The sequence below is a fragment of the Papio anubis genome, chromosome 6, assembly GCF_008728515.1.
Source record: "Papio anubis isolate 15944 chromosome 6, Panubis1.0, whole genome shotgun sequence".
In the NCBI taxonomy this organism is placed as follows: domain Eukaryota; kingdom Metazoa; phylum Chordata; class Mammalia; order Primates; family Cercopithecidae; genus Papio; species Papio anubis.
In genome coordinates this window covers 19,103,631-19,121,628 of record NC_044981.1, presented here as the reverse complement: position 1 = coordinate 19,121,628, position 17,998 = coordinate 19,103,631, and the positions used below count along the sequence as shown (strand labels likewise).

The following is a 17,998-nucleotide window of genomic DNA, read 5'->3' as shown; positions in this document are numbered from 1 at the left end:
TCTTACTCCCCTTAGTGTATTTATTCTTCAGGTTTTTTTCACTTCATTGAGGTGCTGGAACCTTTTAACTAAATGACTGGGCTACCATAAAAGCATTGCTATCATGTGTAGTTGTTAAAATCAGTGTTTCTGGGTGGGGGTTGGGGATGGAGGGAGAGTTGAAGGCTGAAACTTCCCATTCTATCATCTTGACATCCCAAATAGGACCTTCACTGCAAGAAATTGGTTTCTATGTTTCTTTTTATAATTCATATTGCTTATCTTTTAAACATTTAATTCAACAATCATCTCTCTGTTCTCTGCGTCTTAAGTGGCCTTCCCCAGTTACTTTCTATCATGCCATATACTTTATTTACTTTGCAGCATATGTGACAATGAAAATTATTTTGTGTTTTCATTGCTGTTTATTTCTTCATTATTTATTTCTGCCATTGTAATAAGGTCTTAGAAATTTTATCTATATTGTTATTTTTGTAGCCTCTAGAATAATACATGGCCCAGAGTAGGTGCTCTCTGAATAGTTATTGAATAAATAATTTTTTCAAAGGATTCTAAAGTTTTCTTCAAAGCTCCAGAAAGTTCCAATTAGTCTATTATTTTGCTGAAATAAAATCTAATTTCTCAAATATTAGCATTTGTAATAAAAATGATTTATTCTTCAGCTTTATGTTTTGATTATATATGTGGCATAGCCAATTATATTTTATTGCAAGTCTAAAGCAGTTCTGTTATATCCTAGATCAAATAGGCTTTATGAGCCTTCCAGGGAGCTTAAAGTGTATTTATTACATTGTTTCTGCATGAAAATATGATTTTGTGATTGAAGTAACAATAATTTTTACTTTCCAACAAACTTTTACTTTGTTTACTTTTTTTGTTAAAAAAGAAGTTATTTTTACATTGATAACAGTCTACCTTTGAGTTCCGAGCAAGCATTAAACCTTTGGGTTATAAACCACGTTTGCATTAAAAGCACACTAATATTCATGCAACAACTATACTAAGTCTTTTTTTCAGAAGTGAGTAGGAATGTAAATGTCAAATTGGTAACTATAGAAGTATATATGAAACAGATAAGGTATCTGATATATAACTTCTGCCTTTGTTAGGTATTTGTTTCTGCTGTGGCCATTGGATTTGAGTGCAGTACCCCACGGTATTGGATAGTCACTAAGACAGTGGGTCTATTTAAAAACACCATTGAATAAGAAAATACTTATTGGTACATATTTGCCTATTGTTTAGAAAAAAGTTAGAATCTGTTGCATCCCACTCACTTTCTTAAAGTTCACCTGAGAGATAAATATAGAAAAGGCATTATCGTCTACAACAAAATGTTTTGTTTTTATTATGTATTCATATTTTTCTTTGATATTTATTTAACTTCTTTTTGTGAGATTAATGGAGGCCATATTCTTTACTATTTAGCCAAACTATTTTTTAATTCCTTAAATAATTATTTTATTTCATTTAAGAGGTTTAATTTTTTTTTAATGAATGGGACTTTTAACATATTTTTCCGGCCAAGAGTTAATATATAATTTACTGAAACATGAATAATATCCAAATTTCTGTGTTTATAGTCAGGAGCTCAAAGTGTTACTCCAATAGAAAATTATACATATTTGGTAGCTCTTATGGAATAATTAAAAATACTTCTATGCCCATATATCAGCAAAACTATTTATACATGTTTCTCTTAAACGAATTTTATTTTCTCTGAAGTTTAGAAAAACAATTTCATCCTTTAAAATGTTGGAAAAGAAAGAAAATGAGTTAAAATGTGTTCTGATATTTGAATGTTGCAAACTAAGATATGTGTGTGTGTTTGTATATTCTTTATATGCTTGAAATACAGTTTTTCTCTTCCCAGGCTAACGTTAGGCATAAAAAACTTCCCATAACAGGCTGCATTGGTCAATGTGTCCCTGGAAGAAGGTATTTTGTATCTCAGAGGTAGCATAAGCAGCATTAGATGTGGTGTTGCCATGGTAACTGCTCTCTTTTTTTTAATTGAATGGCATAGTAAGTAGTCTTATAAAACCCACCAACCCATAACTTGCTGGTGCCCCAAGGCAGTTTTAACTTAAGTACCTTCTCTTTGTCTTTATATTTTTAATCTAAGGGATTCAGGTGTTTGACTATACCAGTTTTATGAGTCTAATGTGCTTTGGAACTTAAATCCTTGGTTTCTTGACCATAGATTATTTCTAAATAGGAGCTCAATGCAGTTATAGTATCAAGGAAAGAATACAAAATTTCCAGTGCAAAAAGAAGAAAAGCAAACTTGTACATAAGGCCATGTCTATAACACACAAACTGAGTAAGATGCTAATATTTGATCATCTGATTTCACCAGAACCTAGCTACACATGGCAAAGCGCAAATAAATCATTCTAGAAATGAGAGCCACAGAAATACTATACTAAAATATGTCTTGGGCAACCAGTACAAATAGCTTAGTTTAAATATAAATTCTCCTGGGATGCAAGAGTCCTTTGTATTTTTTTGTTTGGACTCAAGACACACCTCTTAAAATATCTATACCCTGCTGCAAAGATACTGCATAGAGTCAAATAAAATGTATTGTAACTTCCTCTTCACCTACTTTGCTTCCTAGAGACACTAATTCTTTTGATTATTTTGCTAGTCATTTATGTTTAAACTGTTAATAAATCTATTTAAATTAAAAATTCAATATATAAGAATTGATAATGCTCTGTAGGAAAATAGGGCTCTTATAATATGTCTATTTGTGGAAAAGAGGGCATTGCAATATTGATGAAAAGATTATTCCAACAATATTAATTTAGTATCAATAAACATTATCTTCCTACTGAGTAGCATTGTCATTTTCCAAAAGACTGTGTGGGTAAGTACAATTAGAAATAACTGTAAGTTTATAATGGGTACTAACGATTAAGCATACCAAAGAAACCCAAGTTGAGAGTTTAGAATTTACCTTGTCCAGCTTCCTGAAAACATGCTTTATCTACTCTTTTAGTGCTTCTAATTTTTTTTTTTAAGAGAGGGTCTCACTCTGTCACCCAGGCCAGAGTGCAGGGGTGCAGTCATAGCTCACTGCAGCCTCAAACTCCCAGGCTCAGGTGATATGCCCACCTCAACCTCCCAAGTAGCTGGAACCATAGGTGTGTGACACTATGGTTGGCTAATTTTTGTTATTTTTTGTAGAGACAGGATCTCCCTATATTACCTAGGCTGGTATAGGACTCCTGGGCTAAAGTGATCCACCCACCTCGACCTCAGAAAGTGGCTTATAAATTTTGAGGCAACTCAAATATAGATGATTGTTTTCTCAAATTTGCTAGCATCTTTTTATAAGGTGAATAATTTAATTTACATATAGACAATTAATACAGACCACAGTAGAGTGGGAAACTATGACAGCTTACTCTTTGCAGGAAATTCCTCTCCCTAAGTCAGAAAAAGCCCACAGGAAATAAGGGTATTGGGACAAGGAGTTAAGTATGATGATGAAACGTATCCACACTATTTTTTTGGAAGAATCACATCTCATTGAAATCAGAGTAAAGAGAACTCCAGAGGAGAGATGTTGGGAGACACTTCTCCATGGGTATCTTTTGTTCCTGCTTTCTTGCTTAATACGCAAAGAATTCAAGGCCCTCATGACTCTTACATGGTCATTTTTCAGTGTTGTGTTTGTAGCAAGCAACCTTAAGGGATAAGATAATGTGTTCCTCTGGAACAAAGAGCAGGTTTGCTTACTGCTTGCTATAAAACAGCAGGTTTCCAATCTAAGCGTTCCTTGGCTGTAAGACAAAGTCACTGCATCAACCTGGGCTCTATGCATCACCCCTGTGGAACATGGGGATCAAGGGGGAACTGATGCAAAGATGCTGGTGCTTGTGTTGCTTGCTTTGCCATGATTAATAAAGTCCTTTGTCTCTGATTCAGGAGTCTTGTGTCTTCTACTAGCATTCATGAAGCAGTAGCAGCCTTACTTATTAGCTTAGAAGTAGGGCAAAATCCCTGACCAGATAGGAGAAAGCTGCATTAACTTACTCCATCATCCTTTTGGGGATGGAATTAATGGACCACCAAAACTGCAATCTGATTCTTGCCAGAAAAGAGAGCCATGATTTAATGAATCTAAATCTGAAGCCATTACCTTGGTAGATGTTCCATGAACAAGTGAAATGTTTTTTAGAAGCACATTCAAAAGTTGTGGGAGTGGGGGAGGGATCGTTTACTCAGAGGTATGTATTGTTAGTCCTTTAAATAAGATGAGGGTTTTTGTTTCCCTCCCAGTAGCAGAAAACTTTTAAACTAACATTATTCTGAACATTTGGAATAAAATTTTGCACCTTTGACCACTTATGTATTTATATGGTATAAAGTAATTTTGAATCCATTATAAGCAGAATCTTGGCATGATCTACAGACTTCTAGCAAAAGTGGCATTTGGGTCCTAATACTGACCTAATACTGACCTAATAACTGAGTTGTTGGGCAAATCAGTTATCAAGTAAAAATGTCAGATCTATCCCTTCACAGATACCTGCTTGGGCGTAACTATTTGTATTCAACTGGTAACAGCCTAACTACACTTTTGATCCTATGGGAATAGACAGTCTGGAATGTGGTGATACTCTGTAGCTATCAAATCTGCAGGTGAGAGAAATAATATTTATGAAAATAATCCAAAGAACATGCAGTCCATTTATTTCTCTAAACGGTTATTTCTCAACCTTTTGCTTTTTAAATTGGTCCCTTATGGAGCCTTTTTAGGCATTTTTCTCCTTATCACCTTCCTGCTCCTAGAGAAACTTGAATATCAGAGATAAGTGGTGTATATATTTATGTACTGTGGCCCTTTAGAAGTCTACAAGCTATTTTAAGATCTAAGATTTTCTTGCCTCCTAAGAACAAATAATCATCTGCTTTTGGATGGTATTGCCTATGTTGAAAATTCATGCTCCAAGCACTAGGAAATCTATCCCTGGACTGATAGAATATTTCTCTGCCTACACTCCATTATATTGACTCCCAACAATTGCTTTTTTGCTTAACTGTCCTGTACTTTGGATTAATATGTATATCTAGTAATGCTATAAGAAACAACACCAATAAACTACTGTAAGGCTACAGATAAATTGCTAATTGGAGGCAACATAGCATAGTGATTACAAGTTCTATCTGACCACTTAAATTTAATCTTGACATTACCACTTACTAGCTATGCAACATTAGACCTATTATATATCATCTCTCTAAGTCTCAATTTGCTCATGTATAAAATGAGAATAATAATAGTACTCACACCACAGGATGATAAGAATTAAGGATAAAACAAACATAAACTGCCTGACCCAGAATAAATGTTCAGCAATATTAGCTCTTAGATATACATACAGTAATGCAGGGTGCTCTCCACAAATATTCTAAATGGAATGTTTTTTAGCCAGGACCAGTGGCTTATATCTGTAATCTCATTGTTTTAGGAGGCTGACGTGGGAAGATCACTTGATACCAGAAGTTTGAGACCAGCCTGAGCAACATAGTAAGATCCTGTCTCTCCAAAAAAATTTTTTAAAAAAAGAAAAGCTTAGAACTTAGCCTGGTGTGGTGGGGTGTATATACTGCCTGAAGTCCCAGCTATTCAAGAGGCTGAGTTGGGTGGATTGCTTGAGCCCAGGAGATCGAGGTTACAAGGCTACACTGAGCCATGATCACACCACTGGACTCCGGCCTGGATAACAGAGCAAGGCCCCATTTCAAATAAGACAAAAAACAAAAAAAACAAAAAACAAACAAATAAACAAAAACAGAAAACAAACAAAAAAACTCCAAAATCAAAAAGAATGTTTTTACTTGTCATACTGAGTATGTTCACACTGGTCATATTAGTTGAGTAATGGATTTTATCTGCAGAACACTAGAAATAGACATTGAGGCTAGTGATATATCAATTTTCTTTCTTTGTACCATCTGAAAGTTTTAAGTCCAATTTGTCTCCTTCCGTTAGCAAGTATATAGTAATTCATAGCATATATATTTACTCCTGATATCTAATTATGTCCTTACTCTCATTTCCGTTTCTTGTTTACCATGGATATACAGAACTGGATTTGAGTCCTTCATTCATTATTCATCAACTGGTTAATCTTGGTTGTGTTTTCAAGCCTCCTTAACATCCCACTTATATAAAATAGGGTCAATAGTAGGACCTAATTAATAGGATTGTTTTGAGGAAAGTACACAGTACCTAACAAGTAATAAGAATTCAATATATGCTAGTTACTTTTACTATTTATGTTATTTTGCCATATTTTGAAAATCTGTGTAAACCACTGTAAATATTTTTTCTGTAAAAAAATGAATAAATAAAATATACTTAGAATGTTGCCATGACAGCAGTGTCTTCTCCACCAGGGTTTGGGGTTTCAGGTATTTTCTCACACTATTACTTAAGCCTTCTTGACTAGGAAAGGAGCAATGAAATTCACTCAGCACCACTCTGGTCATCATTGTAGACTCATCTTCAAGTCCCTAGTTGGGACACTGGCTTATGGTCTGTGGATGAATGAGAATGAGAATTTTACCAGTATGATGACTGCTTTAGTAGAGCAAGCCCTGGAACTAAATTTAGATCTTTAGACACTTTCCTTGAAGGTCAATGAAGCTTTGCTCATGATGCTAAGCAAAGTAACTTGTACATCCTCATGCCTGTCTCACATCTGCTAATAAAAATAGTTGTCTTTTTTAGTAGCTGACATCTAGGGCTTGTACTAACATATTTAAAAATCCTCAGCCTAGATGAAAGTTCTAGCTTCTTTATTTCACTTCTGTGGCCTTGAGCAGGTTATTTTATCTCCTAGGTTTCTCTTCCATAAAATGGAGATAATATTCAGACATGCTGTTGAGAAGGAAGTGAACTTATATATAAATATGTAAAGCTTGTGCCATGCCTATTGTAGATACTTTGTCAATGTAAATTTGATTCATTTCCCTTTTCTTGGTAGGGGGATCAGGGTTTTCAGGTTGATTCTCAGGTTAAGAATAGAAAAAGTAAAGCATTTCTTACCTTAAGTCCCTTATACTGCTGATTTAGCCTAGTAAAAATAGACCTCAATACAAAGTGCAAGGGCAGAATCCTCTCACCACAATAAGGAATTTCTTGCTTTTCTCTTTTCAGAGGAGTTTGGCTGCGCATGGATGAAATTAATGGGGGTAGATACGAATGGAGGAAGGGGAAGGGGATGTTTAATAGTTTTTCTCCTCCTTTAGTGTTGGTGTCATGGGGAATGCAATTTCTGAGACCCTGTGTGATAGTCATAATTCTAAAATGATTCTCAAGGACCCATTCTTGTATAATTTCCTCCCTTTAACTGTAAGAGGAATGCTTGAATATGAAAGGACATCACTCTGGTTAAGTTACACAGCAAAGATCTTGCAGATGTAATTTGGGATGCTAATGAGTTGACTCTGAGTTAACCAAAAGGGAGATGATTTGGATAGGCCCAACCTAATCACAGGAGCCCCTTAAATCTGGGTCTAGAGGACAAAGACAAAGTTAAAGACTTGAAATATGACAGGATTTGACTTGGCACAACAACTGCAATAGAAAGGGGGCCATATGGTAAGGGTGGCCTCTAGGAGCTGAGAGCAGCCCCACGCTGACAGCTAGCAAAGTAACAAAGACCTCAGTTTTATCACTGCAAGAAGCTGAATTCTGCCAAAAGTGAGAATGAATTTGGAAGTCCGTTTTTCTCCAGAGTCTCCAGCCAAGAACTCAGTCTGGTTGACACCATCATTTCAGACTTATGAGACCCTCAGCAGAGAAACCAGTCTTGCCATGTCCAGACTTCCGACCTATGGAAACTGTGAGATAATAAATTTGTGCTGTTTTAACTTGCTGGGTTTGTGGTAATTTATTGTACAGAAACAGAAAACGAATGTGCCCTGGTGCATTATATATTTACTCCTGACAATACAATAGGTTTTCTATTAAATAAATAAATATGGCAAAAAACATAAATAGTAAAAGTAACTAGCATTTATTGAATTCTTATTACTTGTTAGGTACTGTGTACTTTCCTCAAAACAATCCTATTTATTAGGTCCTACTATCGACCCTATTTTATATAAGTGGGATGTTAAGGAGACTTAAGAATTCAACTAAGATTAACCAGTTCATGAGTAATGAATGAAGGACTCAAATCCAGGTCTGTACATCTATGCTAAATAAGAAAGGGAAATGAAGGTAAGCACATAATTAGATATCAGGAGGAAATATATATGCTATGAGTAAATAGTTTTTATCATATTTATTATATTTTTTAATAGTTTTTCTATTAAAAGAACCATGATATAGTGAGTTTTACTTGTGCTTTAAGTCTTACCCTCAATTACTAAGCATATAATAACTTACAAAGAAGCCCAAGGCAGCACCTGGGAAGAGCCTGAAACTTGTTCCACTTATTTGAGCAATAGCTTCATCACTGTTAGACATTATCCTCTTGAGCTACCAGCCCTTCAGATTTAGCAACTTTATCCTACACACAGCTTGGGAATGAGGTCATGGTAGCTCCTCACTGGCGTGGGCCCTAATTCATGATTCAAACATATCAGGCTTTTCTGCAGTAGTCAGTTCAAAAGTTTGATTCTGTATGATTCATAACATGCTCATTTATTTCTTTTGTGCCTCTTAATGTTCTTATTCCTTCATTATTATTATTTGAATCCTCCTAGATTCCGAAGTCCTGGGATGACGAGACCTTTTTCTTCCTTTTGATCTTCTACAGTACTTATTATTGTTTGCAAACTAGATAGTCAAAGATTGATTAAAAGAACCATGATATAATAAGTTTTGCTTGTGCATTAAGTCCTGCTCTCAATTAGTAACAATTTTTCTGATCTAGCATTCACCTGAAAGATAGAAAGGAGATGGAATCTTATTAATAATAAACCACCAGAACAGAGTCAAATGATGCAATAAGAGTGGAAGCTCTTCTTTCTGGCAGAGAAGAGGAAGTCCATATGCTCAGAACTGTCAAGCAGTGAGAGCAGAAATGGGCTACGGTAGTTATCAAGGAATTAATTCACATACTCTCTATGAAACAACTGAGCTACTAATGTCTTGGCACCCCAGACACACTTCCCCATGTGAATCATAGCCATTTCTATCCTGTGATACAAGCAGAGAGCTGCCATTAAGGAAATGCAACAGTTTGCCAGAGGAGAACTAGAAATACAGGTGCTGATACATGAAAAAGTAGAGCAGAGACTAATGTAAACTGTCCAACAGACAAGATATTTTAAAAGGAAGGCAGATCTGACCAAGAGGGGAAAACGATAATATGTTCCCAGAGTAATGGATGACATCACACACCAGAGTAAGTCCATCCATATTGGCTGGACCCTAAACCAACTGGCTAGAACCTTTTCATACATACTAAAATCAGTCATGCTACAATGCACACTTTACCCATGTAGACAAAGCCTGCAGTCATCCCACTATTTCAAGGGAGAATAATAGAAAAACAGACCACAAGTTGCAGAGGCAAACCACATCAGTGACTTGCTAATGTAAGTTCAACTGATATTAGGTTCCAAACTGGAAGCCAGCCATGGTGGTTCATATCTGTAATCCAAGCACTTTGGGGGGCCAAGGGAGGAGGATCGCTTGAGTGCGCATGAGTTCAAGACCAGCCTGGGCAACATAGCAAGACCCCGTCTATAAAAGTTTTGGGGTTTTGTTGTTGTTGTTTTTGTTTTTAAATTAGTCAGGTATGGCGGCACACACTTGTAGTCCTAACTACTTGGGAAGCTGAGATGGAATGATCACTTGAGCCCAGGAGTTTGAGGCTGCAGGGAGCTATGATCAGTCCACTGTACCGCAGCCTGGGTGACATTCCAGCTTGTCTCTAAAAATTAAAATAAAAAACTCTTCTACACCATGTACTGTGTGCTATTCATTGTAAGTGAATACTAAAAGATGGGAGCTATTTGTGAATTTTGGAACTAAGAAGGCCTAACAGATGCAGATGGAGTCACAGTATGAGCTCAAGTACAAAGATGGAAAGAGCATGGCGCATTGGAGACAGACTCATCCACTATATCCAAATTACTTAGTGGTTCATGAACAACTGTGAGTGGATAATCAAGAATCACCAGATACATGCGTAGAAGCAGCAACAAGGGGCCTTATAAAAAGAAACTTGATTCTGGAAAGAAATAGATAATTCAGGAAGAAAACTTAAACATGATCATTTTGGTATTCTCAGAGAGATCTAAGAAGCCATTATATCCAGAATTGAATAAGATAAAATAACTAGAACTGGTCCTTAGAAATGCGTATGATTGTCAAAATAAAATACTGGATAGGATAACTGAATAACAACTTGGACACAAATTGTTAAAGTTGGTGATACAAAATATTCATAAATATCTCTCTACATATATATAGAACATAAAGAAAAAGACAAAAAATTTTTTTAAATGGGTGAAAATATTGAGCTATGAATAATATTTATTAAAATATATCAATCAAAGTGTTCACAAAAAAAGTAAAACACATTATTGAAGATGCAACAGGAAAATTTCTTTGGGCAGAGTAAAGATTCACATCTCCAGATTTGAAAGGAGCTGTAAAGTATCTGTTTATTTCTTTACTCAACAATTATTTGAGCTTAGTATTATTCAGAATTTTGTGGTTATCAAAGTATCAAAAAGGGCTGGGCGCAGTGGTTCCCACCTGTAATCCCAGCCCATTGGGAGGTCAAGGCGGGCAGATCATGAGGTGAAGAGATCAAGGCCATTCAGATCAACATAGTGAAACCCTGTCTCTACTAAAAATTCAAAACCTAGCCAGCACGGTGGTGCGCACCTGTAGTCACACGCAGCTATTCGGGAGGCTGAGGCAGGAGAATCACTTGAACCCTGGAGGCGGAGGTTGCAGTGAGCTGAGATTGCACCACTGCACTCCAGCCTGGTGACTTCATGACAGAAGGAGACTCCATCTCAAAAAAAAAAAAAAAAAAAAAAAAGAAAAAGGAAAAGGAATTGTGTGAAAAATACATGATAGGCAGTGTTTTAAAATACCCCCCAGGAATCCCACTCACTGTGTACATGCCCTATGGCATCTCTTCTTCTTAAATATAGGGAGAGACCCCTGATTCTGATAGATGTCATTCCCATACTAGGTTACGTTATGTGGCAAAGATGAGGAATGTTTTCAGATAGAATTAATGTCCCCAGTCAGTTGACTTTTAGTTAATCGAAAGGGAGATTACTCTAGGTGTGCCTGACCTCATCAAGCAAGTCCTTTAAAAAGGCTCCCTGGACTAGAGACAGGAAGAAGAGATTCTCTTTCTATGGCTGTCTTTGAAAAAGCAAGCTTCCATAAATTCTACAGCTTCAAGGAAGTGAATTCTGCCAGAAACGTGAGGAAGTGTGGAAGTCGACGCTTCCCTAGCCAGTTGAGAACGTAGCTTAGTAAACACCTTGGTTTTAACCTTGAGAGACTCTGTGCTGTGGATTCAGCTGGCCTTTCCTGGACTTCTGACCTTCACAAACTGTGCTATAACAAATGAGTATTATTTTAAAGTTACATTTGTGGTAATTTGCTAAGCTGCAGTAGAAATCTAATGTATCTACATAAATTATGGTGAAACTTCAGAACACTGTGTGTAAAAAAATTTCTTACAGCTTTCAAATAAAATTTTAAAAGTTATAAAACTCAAAATAACTTTAAACTTTTCATTAACAACACCATATTCTAGAAAACAATGCAACAACTCTCTCCATGTTCTGACAGAAAATGATTTGGAGCCAAACAATTAATAAAGTCAGAGTGAAATAAAGACATTTTCTGACATGTAGACTTTGGAAGTTCACTGTCCATATGGCATGATTCTGAGAAAGTGATAGAATATTTTTTTAAAGAATGAATTTGACTTTCACTCTTAAGATAATCTCCTTGCAGGGGTACATATGAATATGTGCCAGATATCTCACTTGGATCTGGATGACATATTTGAAATATCTTAGTATTTTAAATGCTGTTTATTGTTTTTTACATTTTTTACTGAGGTAGAATATATGTGGTCAAATGAGTATCAAGTTCACTAATCTTTAGGAGGTTTGATCAAGTTTTAAAGATGTATACACCTAAGTAAACACTACTAAGATGAAAATATATAACATTTCCAGCACCCAAAAGTAGTCTTTATGCTCCTTTCTAGTCATACCCTTCCATTCTCAAAATAGTAATCACCATTCACACTTCTTTCTTCATTCATTAGTTTTGCCAGTTCTTAAACTTCATCCAAATGTAATCCAATGGTGTGTATTATTTTGTGTCTAATTTCTGCCATGGTGAGAGTCATCCTTGTCATTGCGTTTACCAGTTGTTCATTCTCTTTTCATTGCTGTGTAGTATTTCTTTACATGCTATAATTTAGCCATTTTTGTTGTTGGACATTGGACTTGGTTTTGGTTCTTGGTTGTCATAAATGAGTCTGTTATGTACATCTTTCCACAATATTTTGGTGGATGTGTGCACTCATTTGTGGATGGGAAAATACCTAGGAATGGGAATGCTAGGACATAGGGTAGTAGATATTTTTATTGTTTTTAACATTTACACTCAATTTACAGAGGAAATATTGAAGGCTTATGTATAGTTATAAGCTAATAAAAATAATAAAATTATTGCCAATTTGAAAGCAATGTTAAGACTGAGCAATAAGATCTATAGAGAAAGAAATAAAATTTCAGTTTATTTCTTTACATCTACTAAGCTGTAATTAGGGTAAACTCTCAAAAACCTTATTCTGATCATGATTTGATCAGAATTCAGTGACTTTTCCTCGATCTTAGGATAAAGGCGAAACTCCTTTATAAACGCTGCAAAGTTCCAAATGGCCGGTCGATATTTATCTTTTCTTTTTTATGTCTCTGCAGTTCTTGACTTTCTCCACTTGAGTCCTACTGACACTCATCATTACTTCTCCGCCACAGGGTCTTTGCACAAGCTGTTCCTCTGCTTAGAAAGCTTTTGTTACAATTTTCCACATAGTTAAATCCTACTCATTGGTCAGATTTCTTATCAAGGGTGGTCTCTTCTGAGAAACTATCCCTGACCTCCTTAATATAAATTCTCATGACTTATCTCATAATGATTTTATTTTGGGCCATACTTATAATTTATTTTGTTTTGTTATTATTGATCACCCTTTTCATTAAGTGGTAATTTTCACTATGGCAGGATTTATGTCTGTTTTTACTCATTTTATTGCTAGAATCCAGTGCAGCATTTGATCCATGTGGACACTCAATATTATTGAGCAGAAGAAAGAATCTTGTATGATTTTCAATGTCGAAATCTCAAAATTGAAGGAGTAGTATCATTTAAAATTATGAAGGCAACCACTTGAAAAACTGAAAATAGTGTAAATCGGAATGAAAATAGGAGAAGACTCTAGTAAGGGAACTAAATTTCTCTTCTTTGTAGAATGGAGTCTGTATAAGCTATCTAAAGCCCAGTACTTATAGTGACAAACACTAGAACTAAAATTAGAAATATTTAAATGTAATTGTCTCTGGGAAATGAGACTGAGGCTGAGGAATGGAGACTGGGAAGGTGAATTTCTAAGTTTTACCCTTATTTTTAATTTATTTTGTTACATTTATTATAATATATATCAGAAAGATGAAACTCAAGGTCACAATACACGCCCAGCTTTAGAAAACTTTGGAAGACTGGGAGACCTAATTTGCATATCTGCCCCTGTGCCACAGATTGGGCATAAGGTATGGCACATGTAAATAGTTATTTGAGATTGCTGACAAAATTACTGGATATATGATAAGCTCAAGGCTTTTGGGATAAAGTTATGCCAATGGGAGCCACAAACTCATTTGAAGACTATCAACGGTAACAATATATTTTGGGAACTGACTTGTAAAAGGTTGAAGTTCACTGGAATTAGTTCAAGCAGTCAGGGATTAGTACAAAATTTTAACATCCTGGGTGGTTTCTGCATTTGCTCCCACTTTAGTCACAGCACAGGTGGCAGCAATACCAAACCAAATTGATCACATACAATGACAGAGTATGATAGAGGGGAACAAAATGTTAATCACTATATAGGTTTCAGATATAAGATCTCAAGAGCTGAACTGGAGCAAATATTTCTAACCTAATTGATGAATTCAAGCTAAGGATTAGTACTATCAGGAGAAAATTTAGTAGTAGGATGTGGGGACTTGGGGTCAGGATGATCCACATTAATTCTGTACTCCCTCGGTGACTCTGTTTAGAAACCAGGACCTTGCCTTCTGGGCTGTATCACTGAACATTTCCAGTATGTAGCCTGTCCTCCAAGTTCCAGCACAAAGCTAATTCCTTTTTTGAAGCCTTTCTGTTGCCCATAGCCAGAAACAGTTCCTCTCTCCCTTATCTCCCACAGCATTTTTCCAACTTTCTTATGGCATTCAGCACTTTATACTATGTATTCTGGTTACGTATGTGCATCCCTTACTTCTTCCATTAATCTGAGAGCTCATAAAAATTATGTCATTTGCATTCACCACAGGGCCTGGCCATGGACTTGCATATCATTGCTGAGAGAAGTCTCAATAGCAGCTTAAGTACTATTGAGGACCTCAAGATGACAAATTTTCTCCATCTCTTCTAAGGCTGAATTGTCATATGCAATGTGCTTTATGACTATGCTGGTGAGGCTGGTAAGTGTCACAGAATTTAGAATTTGTGCTAATCTATATATGCTCTAAACATATACTATAATTTCCATTGTATTATTTAAGGAAGTGGAGAAGGTTTTTGTCAGTGTTAACAAGCACTGGGTATCTTCCTATATCAAATATATGTGTTAAAAAAGCAGAGGTTGGTTTTCATTAATAAGAACTGAGAAGATATTTGAATGTTTGTAATAATTACAATGATTTTTGCAAGCTGTATAGCTTAAGCTAATTTCTAATATTACATCACTTAAATTCTCACAAAAGTTGTAATATTCTCCTACAAAGACAAACTAACACTCTACATATTCATTGTCTACAAACCTAAAATAGTAATGAAAATGTCTTAGAGAGGAAATAGAGACAAAATTCATGCTACATTCAAAGCAAAAAATTTTTTGTGATTTTAAGTATGTGCAAAGAGATTCTTAGCAGCCTGTACACTGAAGTTGTGATTTCTAAGTTATGTTCCAAGGAATTCCTTTTCTTATTTTCTCCCAAGGCTATCTCTTTTTTTGTATTATTATGGATTAGATTTGTTTGGAACATAAAAAACAGAATTGATCTTCCCTCCTTGAACAATGCAGAAGACAATATATGTAGGAAACTTTTTCCAAAGCATGTCTGAGTATATACCTTTGAATTTTACTTGAAAACATGTCATTCCATTCAAAACTCTGAATTAAGATGCACTATTTTTTGCTGAAGGCTATTTTAAATTAGGCTAATAAATTGCTACTCTCTGCCTTGTGTGATAATGCATTACATTATCTACTGATGTACATGTATTGTTTGACTCTAATGGTGTGGAAATTAAATGTTAGATATGGGCCAGATGTTCCTATAGATGAATATGAAGTATGACTCTGGCATAGTTATGTCTCATCAGAACAGAGAGGAAGAATGCAATAACCAAACAACAATAATAACCACCCAAGAATGCCCTCTGATATTGGTCTCCAGTAAGAACTAACAATCATGCAAGCCTAGATCTTTAGTCCCTACCTTTGAGGAGTGTTCTAAATGTCAGCAGTATTTGCACCTGTTCATGAGGAAAGTGATGTCATTTCCTAAAATACAGAATAAAATAAAGTTGTTAATATACTACTATTTGGAGGGGTGTCCAGAGACGGTAAATATATGTCGTCTTTATTTGGCAAACAGGAGCAGCTTGATTTGGACCTCCACAGGACCATCAGATTCCACGGGTCATTCCTCTGCTCTGAGCAGTTCACAGCAGGGTGGGAGGAATATGTGACTTGGGGGAAGGGAAATGGCAAACAAATGGGCCTTATGGTGAATTTTAATGAAGATTCCCTGCTGGCTTTAGCCCCATTGGGAAAAAGAAAGAAAGAAAAAGAAACCCATAATCTCCTATTTGAGGTTAAGTTACAAATGGGATAATAATTCAAATAGTAGCAACATCTCACAAGAATGAGGTGGGGTTAGGAGGGTATATAGGATGTTTGCTGCTGCTGCTGCTGTTTCTACTAGCGCTAACTAGATTACTAATGATAAGTAGCTATGTCTTTGAAAATAATCAGAAAGACAGTGATAGAAGACTAATACATTGCATCATCATCCACTCAGTGAGAAATGGCTTTTGCAGATTTGTGCTGATGGATCTAACGTGTGGACTTCTGGAGGCTTTGAGGTGGATATACTTCAGTTGTGGATAAAGAGGTGAAAAAGGACATCTATGGTGATGCTCAGTAATATCTGCGAAGAACTGTGGAGACAGACAAATAGTCAAAGGCGAGGTCAGTGCTTGCAAGTATCTTCTTTTAAAAGAGTTGCCTAATACCAAGAGGAATATCATGGGAAAAATGCAACATGAAGAAAGAGGATAATTTATCCCTGCAAGAGTTATTTCAGCTGCAAGTGTTGCTATCAATTTTTTCCCTCTCTAGTGGTTCATTTGAAATATGGGATAGTGAGGGATTCATTGCTTTGTGCATTGGAGGTTTGTTTGTGTGCTCCTTTTCATTAACAGCCATATTTCCTTTCCAATTTATGTGAATTCTTTTTTTTTCTTTCTTTGGCATTGTTTCTGATTTTTAGCCCAAATAAACACTGATTTCTCAGGAGTAACCTAATGTCTACCTTTTTCTTTTTCTCTCATTTCTATATTATGTCACTTTCTAAAAACAAAAAACTGGTGTCTTGAAAATCTTTTCCTTATTAATCATAAAGGTAAAGTTTCTCTCTAATGTGAGCTTTGCACTCAGATGAATGCTACACCTTCTGGATCTCTCTCTCAAGCTATCTGTAAGCAGAAACCTATTGCTTTTCCATTTAAACGTATGATTGATTACGTATTTAATTTGTTCCTGGTGTCATCAGTTCCAGGCAAATTAAAAGTGTGTATTCCTGCCTGCCAGGTTAATGGAGGCACTGGAAATAACTTTCTAGAACCTTCATCTTTTGGAGAAAATTGATTTCATTCTCCTTAGCTCTGGAAGTTTCCTTTTCTTATCATCTAATCAAATCCGCTGTCATCACAGAAGTAGATTATTTGCAGAATTTCCCTTGATAGGTTGATGTTGGCATTTTTTTGCCTGGTTATTTAGCCAAATTTAAAAAATGGATACTTTTTGTGTTTAGCTCAAACTCCATCTTGCTCTTGGATTGGCCATTTCTTTCTAGACTCACACTTCTTCAGCACTGGCACAGTAAGTAGATGGTGGGCCCAGGACAAAAAGCAAAAGGAAGCCACTTTGCCCAGCATTTGCCTCCTCAAGAAGAGTCACTGGCAGCATCTAGACTAATTCACTAGTTATTTTATTGGGGTTGAAGGCTGAAGCCCTAATTCCCCTTGTGCTCTAGACAATTACTTCCTTTGAGGTCCTGAAGGAGATGACCATGGCAGGATAGGATGGGAACCCAGGATCCTGAGTGATGTTCGGATATTAAGTATTGTATAGCTAGAGTAGTATTTAAGTAAAGAACATAAATTGGAGAGTTAGGCTTAAAATGGAGTCATGTCGTTATCACTTACTATGTGGTCATGGTCAAGTTGTTGATACTCATTCAACCTCAGTTTTCTCGTCTGTCCAATATATGTGATTATAGTTACTACTTTATAGCACTGGTGTACTAAATGAGATACTATATATAAAAATGTTCTGCTGAGGGCCCAGTACAAGGTATACCCTCAATACACATTATCTGCTATTAGAACACTAACAATAATCATAATATCATTAGTGAAAGTTAGAAACAAGGATTAATTTTAAAAATTCAGTCAGAC

General features: G+C 35.8%; 1 long non-coding RNA gene across 2 annotated transcripts in view; it reads left to right on the top strand.

The window, feature by feature from the left end:
* LOC103883511 overlaps positions 1-17,998 on the top strand; it is a 91,029-nt gene that overhangs the window by 53,090 nt on the left and 19,941 nt on the right. For both annotated transcript variants that reach the window (XR_002521440.2, XR_002521441.2), the window contains 2 exons: positions 14,583-14,733; positions 16,358-16,508. This is a non-coding gene — a long non-coding RNA (uncharacterized LOC103883511). The remainder of the gene's footprint in view (positions 1-14,582; positions 14,734-16,357; positions 16,509-17,998) is intronic.